Source organism: Pelophylax lessonae (genome assembly GCF_965119305.1).
Source record: "Pelophylax lessonae genome assembly, chromosome: 12".
Lineage (NCBI taxonomy): Eukaryota > Metazoa > Chordata > Amphibia > Anura > Ranidae > Pelophylax > Pelophylax lessonae.
This window is the reverse complement of record NC_138779.1, coordinates 108,164,506-108,181,338: the sequence shown is the minus strand read 5'-3', so window position 1 is coordinate 108,181,338 and position 16,833 is coordinate 108,164,506. Positions and strand designations below refer to the sequence as shown.

At 42.9% G+C, this 16,833-nt stretch overlaps 1 protein-coding gene across 1 annotated transcript in view; it reads right to left on the bottom strand.

Annotated features, from left to right (window-relative positions):
* The window catches only part of PRKCG (protein kinase C gamma), a 621,643-nt gene that overhangs the window by 509,642 nt on the left and 95,168 nt on the right, over positions 1-16,833 (bottom strand). The window lies entirely within an intron of this gene.

Here is a 16,833-nt window from a genome sequence, read left to right as displayed (position 1 = left end):
GATTGAGATCATGGGGGGGGGGGGGGGGGGGGCGAATCGAGGTCACAATTTTTTATGATTAATCACTGGGTTGGAAAAAGGATCACCCCCTTGTGGCAGCATTTTGTTGTACTAGCTTTTGCTTTAATTACAGCCTTTAGTCTGTTGGGATATGCCTCTACTATGCCTCTATGCCTCTACTATCTTTGCAGAACTGCTCAAGTTCAGTTAAATTTGACGGTGACTATTTGTGGACTGCAGTCTTCAAGTCAGTCCACAGATTTTCAATAGGGTTTAAGTCTGGGCTCTGACTAGGCAAGGCAAGAATATTCACTTTTTTCTCTTTCAACCACTGTGTGGTCATTTTTGCTGTGTGCTTTTAGTCATTGTCATGTTGGAAGGTAATATTTCTTCGCATTGACAACTTTCTGACAGAGGACAGCAGATTTTCCTCAAGAATGTGATGGTATTTTGTTCCTACTATCCTGACAAGTGCTCCAGTCCTTGTTGCAGAGAAGCACCACCATAACAGAATATTAACACCATTCCTACAGTAATGCATGGAGGTGGTATTTGGCTGGTAAGCTGTATTGGATTTCGGCCAGACATATTGTGTGGCGTTGAGGTTAAATAATTCAATTGTAGTCTCATCTGACCATATCACCTTTTTCCATGTGGCCTCAGAATCTTCAAGGTGTGTTTTGAAAAAGCTCAGTCGGGACTGCATGTGGTCTTTCTTGAGGAGTTTTTTTTTTCTTGCAACCCTCCCATACAATCCACATTTGTAGAGAATTTGTGATATTGTTGTCACACGCACACAGTGACTCTTTATCATAAATTCATGCAACTGCTTCAAAATTGCTGTAGATCCCTTGGTAGCCTCTCTAACCAATTTCCTCCTGCCTCTTTCATCCAGTTTGGAGTGGCGTCCTGATACAGGGAGGGTCAGTTTTGTACCAAATACCTTCCGCTTCTTAATAATAGACTTTACTGTGCTTCTAGGCATTGTTAAAGCCTTTGATTTTTTTAACCATCTCCTGACTTGTGCCCAGAGATCTTTTGACAGTGTCTTGCCACCCATAGTTTATTATTTGCTTCAGTTGCACTACCAAGGACTAAAATTCTCCAGGAAAGCTCTTTTCATACTGAGCTAATCAAAATGACCACAGCTGATCAGAGTTGAAAGTCAAATGACTTTGTGTGCCATTGAGAAAGTGATTAGCTACACCTGATTGAGTTTAAAAGGTATTTTTAGGAGGGGGATCCTTTTTCCAACTCAGTGATTCTGCTTTTGAATTTTTTTCATTTGTTCTCACACAGTGTTTTATCTTTCACTTGGATTTTATAAGTTGCACTGAGTAAATACAGCTGGATAAAACATAAATTGTGTTTGTCTTCATTTCAGGCAGCAAAGCAACAACATTTGTTAATATAAAGAGGGGGTGGTTCTTTTCTTTACCCACTGTATATGGATAGAAAGATATCGCTGACAAAAAAAAAAACACAATTTATTCAGACAGATTTTTATTTATTTCAGCCAGGTTGTATCCCAGTTCATCTTTTTATCCAAATATTCAAAATGGACAATACCCTAATACACGCACACAATCAAACATGAAACAATCAAAATAAACCCACTGTGGTCTCATGCACACCAGGCATTTAGGTTTGAGCAAAAGTCACAGGCTCACCATCCAGTCCTGCTGCTGGCAGCCTGTTAAACTCTATGAGAGGATGAAAGCTGCTGGGGCTGAATGGTGGTACAAATGTTTAGGGCAGAATGGAAGAATATATGGAATTCAGGCTGCTTGCATTCCAGACACTTGTCTTGCACCGTCCTCTTGGTGCACCATCTTGGTGCTCCATCCAGCCCTGTTCAGCTGCAGCAGCTTTCAGCTTCAGAAGATGCCAGAAAAGGAATTGGATGGTGCACCTGTGCTTTCCACCTACACCTAAACACCCAATGTTCACAGGGCCTTTGAGAACAGCATCTCTGTTTGCTCATCCAGCCATGTATTGTGTGCAGCCGCTTGCCCTTGTTCCTGGATGCAAGTTTAGGAGATGCACACTATTGTCCCAGGTTTCAAAAAGATTTTGGAGAAGAACCCTGCACAGCAGAGAATCTTGAAACAAGAGGTTGCAGTCCCACATAAGAGGTACTGTGTGTCTCAGTCTTTTGTGCACCTACTGCCTTTCTCTGGAAGCTCGCCTCTGAGGATAAATCAGTTACTGTTTTTTTTTTTTTTTTTTTTTAAACTAAAGCTAGACAATCAATAAAGAAATACCATTATGCTCTATTTTTATATCTATTGTTATCCTTTTTTTTCCTAACTGCACTCTAAGTAAAATGCATGCTAGGTTTATACTTTCTCAATCATTCTGAAGTTTGAAGAATACTTGCAGGTTTAAAGAAGTTTAGTTTTTTTTTTTTTTTTTTTGTATATTCAGGACAATTAGGCAAGTTTGCAAATATACCCTTTCACTTATTCCCTTTCTACTGCTGTCCCTTGAAAGCTTGAAATTTGGATATTTCAGACTGTGTCTTGCTTTTTTAAATGTATGCTTTTTTACAAATATCATCAGAAAGAAAAAATAATGACACTAAGTTATTTGTATATGATTTTTTTTTTGTCCAAAGAAAATCTCCTTAAGATACTTCTAGTTGTGCATGTTTCTAAGACTGTAGCTCATTGTCTGGAAAGAATAAGCATGGGAGGATGTAAATGTAAAGGTTTGCTGGGAATGCATTCTTTTCTATAACATTAGAAAACACCCCAGCAGTTCCACCTGTAAAGCTCTTTCCTTAAGGTAAGCTTTCTATAGGGAGCAATGGCTATATTTTATTTTTATCACAAAGGTTCCCTTATCCTTTATGTTAATAGACTGTGTAATCTTAACTTAACTGTAGAGCCCACGGAAACAACACACATTTAGCATTTAAGGCAGCTTAATCCAATTCATATATACTGTATGTTCTTATGGCATGGAGGCTGAACATAACAGCGTATCTGAATAATGTACATGCAAGCGTATTTGATGCATTAGGAAATCTTATTGAATTTCGCTTGCCCACTAAAGTTGAACCCCCACCTTCTCCTATCTAGGAATGTGGGAAGGCCCTCAACTTCATTATGTACAATACAGAACTAGCAGTGAAAGAAAGTGCTGTAAGATCGATGAGGGGGGTGGGAACACCCGATTGGACATCTCCATTATCTCTCTACTGGAGGGGCTATTCCCACGTTTGGATAGGCACGGAGAGGAGCCAAGGCTCCTAAACAAGAAAAAAGAAGTTTGTGTATGGCGGACATTTCTGATGCAGGGATAACCCTGTTACCATCATCACTCCTCTTCTGCACAGAAAGTGAGAAGACTTTTGTTTCTCTGTGGCTATCTATAAATCTATGTGGCCCCTGGGCGAGACTCCCATATAATGGCTGCCTAATGCTTGCTGCATGTTCCTCTTAGTACTGCTCTTGTGGGTGCCCTTCCTCCACTCTATCTCGTTGTTTTTGGTGCCTTTTGTCCTCCCCTTGAGTCTGGAACCAATAGGATCTCCTGAGGAAGCTGCAAAGTGAAACGCGTAGCGTTCAATTGGTATCCACACACCAGAATCTAGTTTGGCCCGAATACGGAAGGTCGCCACCCTTTCTGTTTTTTCACATACATTAGATCCTGGCATGCTATGGGCATGTAACCGGTTCTTGTGGTCTAGGAATATGTCTTACAACATTTTTTGTATACACTATTGATTTGATGGTTTGTGCCCATCTGTAGCAGCTCTTTCACCTTTCCACGCTCTCACAGGCTTTGCAGAGTCAGCAAGAGCCACTGGCACGGTCAAATCCTGAGACGAACGGGGAGGGGGAGTGGGTCTAAGCCACGCTGTATCTGTCTATGGACACAGGCAATGCATCTCGGGTTCGAGCCCATAGGTGTGCCACCATCAGAAGTGGCTTCCTATGGTAACACACCAAGAAGGGGAGGATCAGGGTTGCTCTGTACAATTGCATTGCACAGAATACGTAAGTATAACATGTTTGTTATTTTTAAACAAAAACATTTGGACTGCACAATCAGTTTAAATTACAATTACCTGCAGTAATACCAATAACAGATTATTTTTTAAAATAAACCCAGTTGGGTTAGAATAAGTCGATTTTTAGATTTAAAACAAGTCAAATTTTGGTCCTTTCATGATAAAATAGCTTTACTCTGAAATGCATTTCATATGTTTTTGCACTGTGTCCACATATTATTCTAGTTTAGTGAAAGATCCCCATGGATAAAAATCTCCCATGAGTTCCTGGCACTTGGCCATGTGACATCAGAGATCAAGCATAGATGACCAATGGAGCTGCATCATTGTGCTCTCCATCCTGGAAAACAGCATATTTCCTAAAGTGTCTCTGCCGTGGATGGTCTTTTGACAGCACTTCTTTGCTTGACCTAAACTGAATACTACTAATACTCAATAGAATTTTCTATGTCAATAGATTTCAGAAAACAATATTACCTTGATATGTTTCTGCCTCCAAAAAACTAAAAAAAACAAACTTCCCAGTTAAATCAATATTAAAATGTGTGATCACGCTGCCTCTAAATCAACGTAAAAATAAATAAGAATAATAATAAGAACGATGGAATTCCCTCTCCACGAGAAGTGAGAATCGGTAATGAACCCAGCATCTAATCATCAAGAGAAAAATTATTAAACTCCAAGACCCTGGAAGCCAATAGAAGAAAATGGCTACTATAGGGGCCCAAGGGGAGGTAATCATGGAAGAGGTAGAAGACCCTACTATCCCCCTGGAGGACCTAATAACTATGGAAAAAGAAGGAGCCTGGAACCAGCTCCATATAGATATGAAACCCAATGGAATTATGGCTACCCAACAAGGAGCCCAGTGCCTACTTATAGCAGACAAGACACATCGAGAATATGGCTATCAGATGAGAAGCCCTCTGCCAACATATAATAGAGATGAGCCCCTAAGAGACGAATGGGATACAAACAGGACACCCAGACATTTTTTAGAGAATTGGATACGGGGAAAAAAACCCCAAATGGACAGACAGACGATCATGGAGCAAAAAGCCCCCCAGGATAAGGGGTTGGAGAGCAAGATATAAGAAGCAAATGAAAAAGAGAACAGTAGCTGAGGGGAAGTGGAAAATTGTCGTTACACTGTGGTGTCCTCCCTATGAAGTACCTTATCCAATAGAGACTTTTTTGATTGCACAAGCTATCAGAAGCTTTATTATTTATTGCATTGGCCTTTTTTTGCCTTATATGTTTGTTTATGGATTTAATGTGCACTGGCACTTTATATAAATGAAACACTTACCTACATAGTCATTTTTTTTTTCACTTCCTAGTTATTTTTATGTTGATTTAGAGGCCGCACGATCACACATTTTAATATTGATTTATTGCGGATGTGGGAACACATTTGGTGATTGCAGCAGCTGCACCCTGTAATTTCCAAATTTCTATCAATAGGTGGCAACGCGCTACTACCACATTTATAAACTTCCCAGTTACTTTGCTAAAGGCAAATTTTCACAATCCAGAAAAAAAGAAAAAAAAACATTGGCTAGAACTGCCTGTAACAAAAGACTTTCCAAGTTGGCCTGCTTTCTATGACGAGGAAAACACTTTTGAATGTGACTGATTAACAAAATTACTAGTGACTACAACAGTCTCAGACTAAAGCCAAATCTATCATTGATGTCAACAATCTATTTGAGACAACCAGCAAACAAATACAAATAAATTCAATTTCTACATTAGAAATGTTCCAGTTTTGTTACCAACCACGTAGAATGAGCCCTTAAAAAAGATTTATTAAAGCCAAAAGTAGCACGTCAAATTAGACATGCATCCATGGGGTATCTCTGCACTGTTTTATGTAGAGCCCTATTGCAAAAAGCTGTTCTAAAAAGCCACTTTTATAAGTGTAGTTACTATTCAGCAGAACAACAAATCAACCAATCTGTATGCTCAGCACACTAAACTGCAATTTCAAAATACTCATTATTGCTTGGGCATACAGTAGAGCACAATGGTGTTCTACTTTGGAGGTACTGTATTTCAAGAGGAAAAGGTTATCTTTTCTCACCAATACTTTTAGAAAGACCCGCATTAGTCAAATTGTTAGATGATACATATTAGTCTAATCCAATCGTAAATACAGTTTGACCATGTATAGAGTGAAACTGTTTCATACAATGCACACCTAGCCCACAAACATGCCGTGACTTTCATGCTTGTGGGCTAGATGTGGCTGTTTTTGGAGAGAGTAGGTAGTAATAGCATGCCTATTCTGAGTCAGAATCTAACTCAATGATAGTCCTCAGTGTTAGCATTATTGGGATGGCTAGAAAGCCCATGAGATAAACACATACAACCAAACGCAGACTGTACACAAACACACAGGGAACAGGCAAATGTCATGCAATAATGCACCTGGTGAGAATCAAACTCAGGACCTCACCATTTCTGGACTACAGCTCTAATATCAAAAGTGCAACTGAGGACATTGCAATAGGCATTAAGGCGGGCCTTTTGGCAAGCCTATATTTGTAGGAGGAGTCTGAGGGGGTATATATATTCCTCCTCCTCTGGCAGGCATATATGAGTCTGTTTCCTTCTAGTTCTCTAGGTTACAGTCAGCTGTCGTTACTTCCGGTTTCCGTACAACAGAGCAGAGAGCTCTGTCAGGCTTCGGCATCAGCGAAGGGGGCCTCTCCTGTCAGGCTTCTTGTAGGTGCCGGCTGAGTGATGCAGGAAGGGGGAGGGGGCCTCGGCAACTGCCTCTTCCATTTATCGGCGGTCTGACTCTGGTTAGTCCACGTGGTGACATGGGGGGGGGGGGCGGGAAGCAGGTAACATAGAGCACACTCCTGTTGGCTTATCCCATTCTCAGAGTGAAGAGGGACAGGGGTTTCATTGCACAATACGACCGGTGTCAGAGGTATCCAGCCTGGTCACACCAGGCAGCCAGTGCCTGTCCTATTCTTCAGTCATCTCTATTCTCCTGAAAAAAAAAAAAAAACGCTCATTCATGTTTCTAGGTTCATCTGCTGCCCTTGCAGCGTTCAGAAGGTTGGCAAGCAATGCCATTAATGGTGGTTCATCCTTGTTACTGCCCACCAACTGCTTTGTAAATCCATGCCTGATAAAAATAAATAAATAAATAAGGGGGAATTCTTCGGTAATTTTAGTTATATATTTAATTTTCGTTTTATCGGAGCTCTCCGTTTGCGACAGCATAGAAACCAAATTGTTGCACGTACTATATGCATATGGTTGCATTCGCTACAAAATATATATACATTTGATATTGGGAATTTTATCGTCATGGTTTCATATCATTCACCAGATGGTAGTTACTGCATTTCTATAATGTTGTTTCAGGTGGATCCTAGGTTACGTTCAGGGTTAGCAGGTTTGTTTTGTGTGTTCATCATATTGTCTTGTATTTTCCAGTCATGTCGGGGGTTTTTAGTTAGTTACCACACATACCAGAACCTGTCACGTCTACAGTTCCATACAGGCTGAGGTTTCTTTTATTATTGGTTGTAGCAAAATACAATCTCCTCGCCTATATATTATACATCATACGTCACACGTTCTGATATACTCCTATTTCTATCTACCACCGTCTGTAGGTAAATTAGCCCTGAGTGATTTGTTTCTAATTGCCTGGTCTGGCGTAACAGGTTACTCGGGCTCACTTACTGCATACACACTAGGGTACGCTCACCAGGTACATTCTCACAAACTCAGCTTGCCTTGGTCTACAGTATATGGCCGCTATCTCATCAACATATATATAGAAGGTGTGAACGTAGCTCTCAATAGGACAACCTAATCACACTAGCAGCGCTTATCCCGTATATATATATATATATATATATGTATATATATATATATATATATATATATATATATATAACGCATAAGTCAATAGTGCAATAGGTGCACGAGGCGCCGAGCGGTGAGTGCAACATAGCGCTGATTCGTTGACACAGACGCAAGTTGTTCTTTGATTTACATGCAAATTTTAATCTGTTTTATGTGAGTGCATTGGCATTGGGGAAGGGTTATTTTCTGTAGCTGAATAAATGTGTCATAACTGAGTTACGCTATGGGTCCCTTTTGTTTGCTTCATATGCCGCATGTGTTCGTATACATCTAATGGAGCCCATGGTTGTTTGGAAAGCAAAGGTTGGTGGTGGTTGGAGAGATCCTCAGTGACCGTTTTTTTCCATCCGATGCGAGACATCGATCCTTACTGCCAAAGGCTTTATTTGTTCTTTGGTCCGGTGAGTGTGCATTGCTACGGGGGACACACTTTGGTGTGGTGAAGGTGGTCCAGCTTTAGATACGCTTGCACCGTGGTGAAGGATACACTACATTTGGAACCATATGAACTTTTTATGAACTTTTTTGATATCATCATTTACTCTTAATTATATATGCATGTCAAAGTGTTATGAATAGAATTCATTAATAGGAGAGCGTTATATCTGTACCTATTGCACTATTGACTTATGCGTTCTATATATATAAGGGATAAGCGCTGCTAGTGTGATTAGGTTGTCCTATTGAGAGCTACGTTCACACCTTCTATATATTTGTGTTTATTGTATAGCAGCTGCTACTGTAATTTTCTGTAGGGCAAGTGCTGGGTGAGTGAGTTCTACTTACTCCTTTTATACATTATATCTCATCAACATACATAATTAGTCACAAGGGGGTGTTATTGTTTCAGAAACAGTTTGTCTATCAGAAACTTTCCTCTTTTTCTCCACAGATCTAACATGTCGCACATATCTGAAAGCGATGAATTTGCATTTATCCCTCCTACTTCAGTTAGGGGTTCGGAGCAGGGTAGCATCCCATCCCTGAGGAACTGGACTATACCCAAGCTGATAGCTGAGCTTCAGCACAGAATCATTCCTTTTCCAACCACAGCTAGGAAAGCAGAATTGTTCAAATTGTTGTTCCCTAGCCCACCCCAGCCAAGTCCATCCACTAGTGCTGAACACGTATCTGTGCTTACCTCCCTCACTCAGATTCATGCAGTCCTAAATACTGTCTCTTCATCCTTGCTACATTTACAAGACAGGATAGAGGTGATTGAGACCCGCCCATCTACAACCGTAGTGGCATCTACTCCCACAGCTCCTGTGCACCCTAGTGCCTCTGCAGGTGATATCTGCATATCTTTATCTGAGGTGGCTCCTTCTCCTTCTTTTTTAGCTGCTTTGCCTTCAGTATCCCCGGCCCATTTCATCCCTGCCAATATCAAAAAAGGCATTCTAGAAAGGAAAGATGTAAACCTGGCTTCTCTTCTCATAGCCCAGGATGTTGCTGAGAACAAATCGTATGCTTGCGGGGAGGTCTCGGTGGTTCTTAAGACAAAGGAATTCAGGCTCAAGTGCAAGCTGGATTTAGCAGAATTAATTTTTGCATTTGGCATATATAGGGAGTAGGGACATTATCTGCTCAGTCATCCCCGGGAGGAGGAAGGAATTGGATTTGTATTTACACAAGGTAGTGGACTTGGCTCATAAATATGGTGGTTCCACATTTTATGACTACCACCGGTCTTTTTCAGCTAAACTGGCGGCCACCTGGGCTCAGTTCCAGGTGGTTACTTGTTGCAGAACATTGACATGGAGCTGTTCTGCAGGCACTTCGCCAACCAGAAATCTTCAGTATGTACCACTTGTCAGTCATCAGCACCCAGCACTACTTGGTGTCCCAATGTTGATCATTCTTTTCACTCCTGTACCACTAGGTAGGCAGCTAATGGATCCTCTACAAGGTTTTTGGGTCAGGTGGACAAGCTGGGCAGATCCATTTATTACCTGGGTAAGACGCAGTCATGCAATAATTATATTTATGCTGGCTGCAACTACAACCAGTGTAGGCTCCTGCACATCTGCCTTAACTGCTTCAGAGCACACCCCAAATCCACCTGTCCTGTCAAGCCCTCTAGTTCTTTCTGACTAAGCTGAGTCGATGTGTTCTTTCTGGGGGCTTGTTTAGAACACCATCTATCCCCTGCTTTCAGACAGTTCCTGCTGGAAGGTTTTTCTGAAGGTTTCCACACAGACCTTATCACATTACTATCGGAGACATTTGAATTTACTGACCAGGTGATGGCAGGCCAGTGGCATACCAACAGGGGGGCGGGGGGGAAGGTGGCCCGCCCTGGGTGCCACACATTGGGGGGGGGTGCCGGGGAGAACCAGGGTGACACCCAGGGCCGGCTGCTGTACTGCCCCTGCCACTCACTGGCACAGGAGAAGTTAATGAGCAGGTGATTGGTTGCTGTTAACTAGCAAAGGTAACTCCAGCAATTCCCGCTGTTTATTCAGGGCTTGTGATTCTCCCTGTCCCGTTCTGCTTTAGACTCACTGCCTCCTGCTTCCCTCTCCTACTAAAAAGGTAGGATGGGGAGGAGCCTTTTGCTGTATAATGTAAATAGTTCCTTGGGGGGGGGGTATAATCTAAAGGGTTCCATGGGGGGGGGGGAGGCTGTATAATGTAAATGGTTCCTTGGGTGGGAGGCTGTATAATGTAAATGGTTACATGGGGAAGGGGCTGTATAATCTAAAGGGTTCCATAGGAGGGGGAGGCTGTATAATGTAAATGGTTCCTTAGGGGAGGGGGCTTTATAATCTAAAGGGTTCCATGGGGAAAGGCTGTATAAAGTAAACGGTTCCATGGGGGGGGGGGGCTGTATAATGTAAATGGTTCCATGGGGGGCTGTGTATAGTAAAGGGTTTCCTGGGAGGGGGGCTGTATTTTGTAGAGGGTTCCATGGTGGGGGGCTGTATAATGTAAAGGCTTCCATGGGGGAGGGGGCTGTATGAATGTAAAGGGTTCCATGGGGGGGCTTCATGAATGTAAAGGGGTCCATAGGGGGAATGGGTAATGTAAAGGGTTCCATGGCGGGCGGGCTGTATAATGTAACGGGCTCCATAGGGGGGGGGGGGCTTTATGAATGTAAACGGGTCCATGGGGGAGCTGTATGAATGTAAAGGGTTCCATGGGGGGGGGGGGCTGTATGAATGTAAAGGGGTCCATAAGGGGGCTGGATAATGTAAAGGGTTTCATGGGGGGGGCTGTAAAATGTAAATGGTTCCATGGGGGACTGTAAAATGTAAATGGTTCCATGGGGAGCTGTATGGATGTAAAGGGGTCCATGGGGGGCTGGATAATGTAAAGGCTTTCATGGGGGGGGCTGTATAAAGTAAAGGGTTCCATGGGGGGCTGTATGAATGTAAAGGGGTCCATAGGGGGGCTGGATAATGTAAAGGGGCGCATTGAGGGGGCTGTATAATGTAAAGAGGTCCATGGGGGCTGTGTAATGTAAAGGGGCCTACGGGGGGCTGTGTAATGTAAAGGGGTCCATGGGGGACTGTGTAATGTAAAGGGGCCCATGGGGGGCTGTGTAATGTAAAAGGGTTTAGAGGTATGGGGGGGAGCTGTGTAATGTAAAGGGGTCCAGAGGTGTGGGGGGGCTGTGTAATGTAAAAGGGTCCAGAGGTGTGAGGGGTTAGCTGTGTAATGTAAAGGGGTCCAGAGGTGTGAGGGGGGAGCTGTGTAATGAAAAGGGGTTCAGAAGTGTTTGGGGGGCTGTGTAATGTTAAGGGGCAAGATGTGGAAGGGCTGCGTAATGTAAAGGGGTCCAGAGGTGCAGCGGCTGTGAATTGAAAAGGGGTCCAGAGGTATGGGGGCAGTGCAATGTGCAGGGGTCCAAAGGTATGGGGCAGTGAAATATAAAGGGGTCCAGAGGTATGGGGGCTGTGTAATGTGAAGGGGTCCAGAGGTAGGGGGCTTTGTAATGTGAAGGGGTCCTAAAGTAGGGGGGGCTGTGTGATGTGAAGGGGTCCAGAGGTAGGGGGGCTATGTGATGTGAAGGGGTCCAGAGGTAAGGGGGCTGTGTGATGTGACGGGGTCCAGAGGTAGGGGGAATATGTGATGTGAAGGGGTCCAGAGGTAGGGGGGCTGTGTGATGTGAAGGGGACCATAGGTAGGGGAGCTGTGTAATATGAAGGGGTCCAGAGATACGGGGCTGTGTAATTTGAAGGGGTCCAGAAGTATGGGGGCTGTGTAATGTGAAGAGGTCCAGAGGTATGGGGGCTGTGTATCGTAAAGGGGTCCAGAGTTACGGGGGCTGTATATCGTAAAGGGGTCCAGAGGTACAGGGGCTGTGTAATGTAAAGGGGGTCTTCCTACATTTTACCCGCAGTTATAGCTGCAGTCCTATAGATTTCTATTAGATTGCGCTTTTTTTCTGCATTTACTGAAAGCGCACCAAAAGTCCTGCATCCTGCATCTTTGGCGCACTTTCAGAAAACAGGAAAATTATTTTTTTGGGGGGGAGTGACACCATGGTTTACTGCACCAGGTGACACCAACCCTAGTGACGCCACTGCCAGTTACATGTATTTCTGTCTGGTGCCTCAGGTCAGTTGGTGCCATTTTTGCAGAGGAGTGGCCTGGTCGCCAGGGGGAGCAGAGGGAGAAGGATTCTTTCAGGTTTTGGGCCACAGTGCGCGGAGGCCCTACATGCGATGTTGCCAGATATAGGATCGGCCCTGGGTGCCAAATGCTCTAGGTACGCCCCTGCGGCAGGTGTTACTAGTTTGCCGCCAAATTTACTTTTGGGTCCAAGAGCAGCCCTTGGTTTTTTGATACTTTTGCCCAGGCATTTCATTGGATACTGATCAACTGCAAAGATTGTGAGAGGGTCATCCATTACCTGGATGATTTTCTGTTATTAGAAAGGCCTGGTCAGCCGCCTAAGGATTTTCAATCCCTAAAAGAACTTTTTGCTGACCTGAATATCCCCAAGGTTGCCAATAAAGTGGAAGGCCCTTCTAACAGCATTACATTTCTAGGTAAAACTCCCCATACCAATTTTATGCTTGCCAGCTTTCCCATGGAGAAACTTGTCAGAATACGTCAGGTTATTCATAAGTTTGTTAGGTCCCCGGTCTGTTCCAAAAAAGAGTTACAGTTTCTTTTGAGGATGCTTAATTTCACGATGAGGATCATTCCACAGGGTAGATCTTTTGTTTCTAGGGTGTTCGCTCTTCTTCCCCTACACCAGGACCCTGACTTGCTAATGAGTTTGTAAGCTGATGCATGAGCCGATTTGCTAATGTGAGACCAGTTTCTATGTGACTAGAATGGTATTTCCAGTTTCATTCCACAACCTACGACTAGGTCCCCAAGAGTGTTTTCGGGACAATTTTGGGCATCAATGGTTGGCTAACCCTTGGCCCCCAGAAGTGTTCAACATTCACAGCTTAGTCTTCAGATTTGTTTGAAATCTACCTGATACTCACTGCAGCAGTCACATGGGGCCCTGGTTGGTCTGGTTTTCTTTACCGATAATTTGGCTACAGCCAAAATTATCAATAAGGGTAGATCCGGGTCCCTCCTCATCATGTCCTTCATGCGTAGGTTGATGTGCTTAGGCCTTACTTACAAATTTTATTTCCTTGGTGAATTTACCAGTGGTAACAACAATATCGCAGCAGGCGCCTTATCTCATTTTAATTTCCCACAATTGTTCTTACAGGACACGTCAGCAGATCCGGTGGGCATGATGGTACCACCTTACTCCTTACTGATCATGGATTAATCACACTCTGAGCTCAAGCAGTTGTCCTGGTCAATGTTTTACTATCTAGAAATACAGTCAAAGCTTATACTAAGGGTTGGAAGACTTTTGTTAAGTGCATGTCCCTATACCCTTGCTGTTCCCCTGGAACTACAGTCAGGTCCATAAATATTGGGACATCAACACAATTCTAATCTTTTTGGCTCTATACACCACCACAATAGATTTGAAATGAAACAAACAAGATGTGCTTTAACTGCAGACTTTTAGCTTTACATCCAAATCAGGTGAAAGATGTAGGAATTACAAGAGTTTGTATATGTGCCGCCCACTTTTTAAGGGAGTAAAAGTAATGTGACAATTGGCTGCTCAGCTGTTCCATGGCCAGGTGTGTGTTATTCCCTTATTATCCCATTTACAAGGAGCAGATAAAAGGTCCAGAGTTAATTTCAAGCGTGCTATTTGCATTTGGAATCTGTTGCTGTCAGCTCTCAATATGAGATCCAAAGAGCTGTCACTATCAGTAAAGCAAGGCATCATTAGGCTGAAAAAATAAAACAAACCCATCAAAGAGATAGCAAAAACATTAGGTGTGGCCAAATCAACTGTTTGGAACATCCTTAAAAAAAAAAAGACACACCGGTGAGCTCAGCAACACCAAAAGATCCGGAAGACCACAGAAAACAACTGTGGTGGATGACCGAAGGATTCTTTCCCTGGTGAAGAAAACACCCTTCACAACAGTTGGCCAGATCAAGAACACTCTCCAGGAGGTAGGTGTATGTGTGTCAAAGTCAACAATCAAGAGAAGACTTTGCCAGAGTGAATACAGAAGATTCACCACAAGATGTAAACCATTGGTGAGCCTCAAAAACAGGAAGGACAGATTATAGTTTGCCAAATAACATCTAAAAAAGCCTTCACAGTTCTGGAACAACATCCTATGTACAGATGAGACCAAGATCAACTTGTACCAGAGTGGTGGTAAGAGAAGAGTACGAAGAAGGAAAGGAACTGCTCATGATCCAAAGCATACCACCTCATCAGTGAAGCATGGTGGTGGTAGAGTCATGGAGTGGGCATATATGGCTGCCAATGGAACTGGTTCTCTTGTATTTATTGATGATGTGACTGCTGACAAAAGCAGCAGGATGAATTCTGAAGTGTTTCGGGCAATATTATCTGCTCATATTCAGCCAAATGCTTCAGAACTCATTGGACGGCGCTTCACAGTGCAGATGGACAATGGCCCGAAGCATACTGCGAAAGCAACCAAAGAGCTTTTTAAGGGAAAGAAGTGGAATGTTATGCAATGGCCAAGTCAATCACCTGACCTGAATCTGATTAAGCATGCATTTCACTTGCTGAAGACAAAACTGAAGGAAAAATGCCCCAAGAATAAGCAGAAACTGAAGACAGTTGCAGTAGAGGCCTGGCAGAGCATCACCAGGGATGAAACCCAGCGTCTGGTGATGTCTATGCGTTCCAGACTTCAGGCTGTAAATGACTGCAAAGGATTTGCAACCAAGTATTAAAAAGTGAAAGTTTGATTTATGTTTGTTAATCTGTCCCATTACTTTTGGTCCCTTAAAAAGTGGGAGGCACATATACAAACTGTTGTCATTCCTATACCGTTCACCTGATGTGGATGTAAATGCCCTCAAATTAAAGCCTAAAGTCCACAGTTAAAGCACATCTTGTTTGTTTCATTTCAAATCCATTGTGGTGGTGTATAGAGCCAAAAAGATTAGAATTGTGTCGATGTCCCAATATTTATGAACCTGACTGTATGAGGGTCTGTTTCCTTCTGGTTCTCTTCCACTCATATCCCCCCCCCCCCCATTTTTGTATTTTCAGACACCTGTATACTTAGAGTATGCCCTCTTCTAGGTATAATGACCAGCACAATTTTGGCACAACTCAGGTCATGGTAGTTACGGCTATCGCATTTCTAGTTGAAGACTCAGACTGCAAATATAATTCAATGAAAATACCCCCGGGACAGTCAGGGCTAGTACATTCCACAATGGCTAGCCTCTGATCTGTCCCGGTTTGCCCTTACCTTTTAGAAGAAATACTTACTTTGAAAATGTCTTCTCCAGCGCTGCCATCTCAGGTGTGGGCAGCTGAAGCCAGCGCGATCCTCTTCCGTCCTCTTCGGTCCCACGATGCACTGTGTCGGCCCCGCCGTCACTCCCGGGGCTGCAGCGTCATCCCTGCACAGCTTCTTGACATGCCTCGAAGCTGTTTAGCAAGGTATGACGCGCCTGCACCGGAACTGACATCGGGGCCGGTGCAGGCGCATTGATTCCTGGGAGCGATGACGTTCAGCTCCCAGGAATCATTGCAAAGCGGAAGTGATGGCGCGGGCTGCGGCCGCCGTGGGAAGAAGTGGAAGAAAGGTGAGTATATTTTTCTGCAATTATAAGGTAAGTAAAAAAAAAAAAATCGTAATTATCCATTTCTGTTTCAGGTGACCTAGAAGCAAGCGGATGGCCCAAAATCTACTATGTCGATTTTGGGGGCGGAACTCCGCTTTAAGTTGTCATTACTGAACCTTCAAACAAGTCTTTGTTGAACTTTTTCATTGCAGGAACTGGGGAGCAATTCATTCTTGATGTTTACAGCAGAAGCTCTATAGTAATTCTCTTAGCAGCTCAGCTCCTCCAACCAGCTGGGATTTTGCAGGCTTCTAGTTTTCTCATTTCCAATGTAAACATAGAACAGAAACTACTGCTTGGCCATCATGCTTGGCCACTTGAGCTGCGGAAGATTTTACCGCCTTTAGGATTAAGCCATTTTTTGCTATTTAGCATTGTGCTACTTTAACTGGTAATTGTGCAGTCATGCAATTCTGTACCCAAACATTTTTTTTTCTTTTTCACACAAATAGAGCTTTCTTTTGGTGGTATTTGATCATCACTGGGTTTTTTATTTTTTTGCGATATAAACGAAAAAAGACTGAAAATTTTGAAAAATAGCAAACAATATTTTTTACTTTTCACTATAAACATATCCAATTGGAAATTAAAAAAAATCTAATTTCTTCATAATATTCAGTCAAAATGTATCCTGCTACATGTCTTTGTTAAAAAAAAAAAAATCCCAATAAGTGAAAATTGATTGTTTTGCACCTACACATGGATTGGTTTGCAACTACAAACTACGGTATATATATATATTTATATATATATACTTG